This window comes from Silene latifolia, chromosome X (genome assembly GCF_048544455.1).
Source record: "Silene latifolia isolate original U9 population chromosome X, ASM4854445v1, whole genome shotgun sequence".
In the NCBI taxonomy this organism is placed as follows: domain Eukaryota; kingdom Viridiplantae; phylum Streptophyta; class Magnoliopsida; order Caryophyllales; family Caryophyllaceae; genus Silene; species Silene latifolia.
This window is the reverse complement of record NC_133537.1, coordinates 338622357-338625112: the sequence shown is the minus strand read 5'-3', so window position 1 is coordinate 338625112 and position 2756 is coordinate 338622357.

Genomic DNA, 2756 nt, shown 5'->3' with positions numbered 1-2756 from the left:
GTTACCAATGACTCATTTGGTGGAGTTGGACTTGAAGGTTGTTCGACACTCAAAAGCAACATGGCCGGAATTATCTCTGGAGATGTCAATCCCGTCACAGGTAATGAGACTTCTCATGCTACTATCTGAGGCGTTCTTGTCTGCCGTTCCCTTCTATCCAAATAGTTTTATGGATCGTTTTCCACAACATTTAAATCGGCGTCAGGCGTTGCGTCTGATGACTTGGAATGTTCAAGGAGCAGGTAGTGATGCTTTCCTAGCCATGCTCAAGGAACTCATTCGCATTAATAAACCTCACGTTCTAGCCCTAGTAGAAACGCATTTAAGTGGTTCGGGTGCCCAGCGAGTATGCGACCGAATTAATTTTCAAGGTAAAACTAGGGTGGAAGCAGAGGGATTTAGTGGGGGCATTTGGTTGTTCTGGCATCCGGAGGAGGTAACTGTGATTCCGATTATTCATCATTCACAACATATCACTGTAGAGATATCCCGTGTTGGGGAGATCCCATGGTACTTTTCAGCTATTTACGCAAGCCCTGATCCTAGCAAAAAAGAGGTTTTGTGGAGGGAACTGGAATCGTTTGCGAGAACCCACAACAAACCTTGGTTGGCGATGGGAGATTTCAATGATACACGCTTCTTACATGAAAGGAATGGGGTGAGTGACGGCATGAGGAGAAGATGTAACAAATTTAATGCTTGGTGTGAAGACAATGGCTGGATTGATCTTAATTATGCGGGACCGGATTTTACGTGGGCAAGAGGGAATTCAGCGAGTACAAGACAATGGGCAAGACTGGACCGTGCGATGTGTAACTCTGACTGGCGCCTAATGTTTGCGGAGGGGTCGTTGAGACACCTGGTTCAAAATCAGTCGGATCACTGCCCCATCATTGTAAGCACGAACGGGTTTGCTCCCATTCCAAAGGTTTTGCGCCCATTTCGATTTCAGGCGGCGTGGATGTGCCATGCTCGTTTTTCGGAGTTCGTTGATTCAAACTGGAGCAATGACCAACCCCTATTCCCGTTCATTCACAACTTTGCCGAGCTTTTGCAAGAGTGGAATAAGTCTACCTTTCACAACATTTTTGCAAAAAAAAGGAGCCTAGAACGCAGACTGTTAGGGGTACAAAAGAAACTCTCAAGTGGGTGCCCAAATTACTTGCTCAAATTCGAATACAAATTGAAGAAACAGTTGGACGAGGTGCTTAGAGAAGAGGAATTGCTATGGTTCCAGAAATCCCGAATGGAAGCTATTTGTGACGGGGATCGTAATACTCGACTCTTTCACTTGAGCACGATTATTCGGAGAAAGAACAACCGAATTGAGGCACTCCAGGATGAGTTGGGAAATTGGCAATGGGATGCGGGAGTAGTCAAAACTATGGTACTGGATCACTTTCGTAATCTCTTTGCGGGCCCGAATTCCCGAATTAATATGGAAGGCTTAACCATGGGGTTATTCCCACAGCTAACTACGGAGGAAAAAGCAAAGTTGAACCGGAATTATGTAGTAGCGGATGTTAGATGCGCCCTTAATCAGATGTCCCCGTTCAAAGCACCAGGCCCGGATGGATTTCAGGCGTTGTTCTATCAAAATCATTGGGATACGGTTGCTCCTAGTCTGTGCACCATGGTATTTGATGCTCTCCACAATAGTGTGATACCTGATGGTCTAGGGGAAACTTTTATTTCTCTAATTCCAAAAGTCGAACATCCACATTTGGTAACGCAGTTCAGACCGATTGGGTTATGTAATGTCGCATACAAGATTATTACCAAAATGATTGTCAACAGACTCAAACCGGTTCTGCCGCTACTCATTAATCCCATTCAGTCAAGCTTTGTGCCTCGCCGACAAATCACGGATAATATCATTATTGTCCAAGAAGCATTGCATTCGATGCGGGGCAGAAAAGGTAGAACGGGGTTCATGGCTCTCAAGCTAGACTTGGACAAGGCGTATGACCGGTTGGAATGGCCTTTTATCAAATTTGCTTTACAGGATATGGGTCTGCCTTTACGAATGATCAAAACCATCATGCGATGCTTGAAGTTATCGTCCCTCAGTGTGTTATGGAATGGTGAAAAAACCGAGCCATTTGTACCAACACGAGGTATCCGACAAGGCGATCCTCTTTCACCATACCTCTTCACTATTTGTATGGAGAAATTGAGTCAAATTATAGAAGAAAGCAGTCGGATGGAGCAATGGAAAGGATTTCAAATTTGCCGAGGAGGACCGATTCTATCACATCTGTTTTTCGCGGATGATATTATTCTATTTGGCGAGGCTACAGTGAACCAAGCTCAGGTAATTAATCGGTGTTTGGATGCTTTTTGTCAAGCGTCGGGGCAGAGGATTAGCAAATCGAAATCCAAAGTTTTCTTCTCACCGAATGTCGAAGGGGATGTGGCGTTAAACATTACGAATGAGCTTCAAATGTCGGCAACGGATGATCTTGGCATGTACTTGGGCATGCCAACTCTGAACGGCCGAGTGACAAAGGAGACTTTTGAGTTTGTCGCACAAAAGGTGGAAAAACGCCTAACAGGATGGAAATCAAAAATTTTATCCTTAGCCGGAAGGGCTACGTTAGTTCAGTCAACGCTTGCGTCGATCCCGTCATATGCTATGCAAACAGCTAGGTTACCTAGGGCTTTGTGCGATGACCTAGACAAGAAATCGAGAAGGTTTCTATGGGGAGGGAACCAGGAGAAGCGAGGTCTAAGCCTAGTTTCATGGGATAACGTGA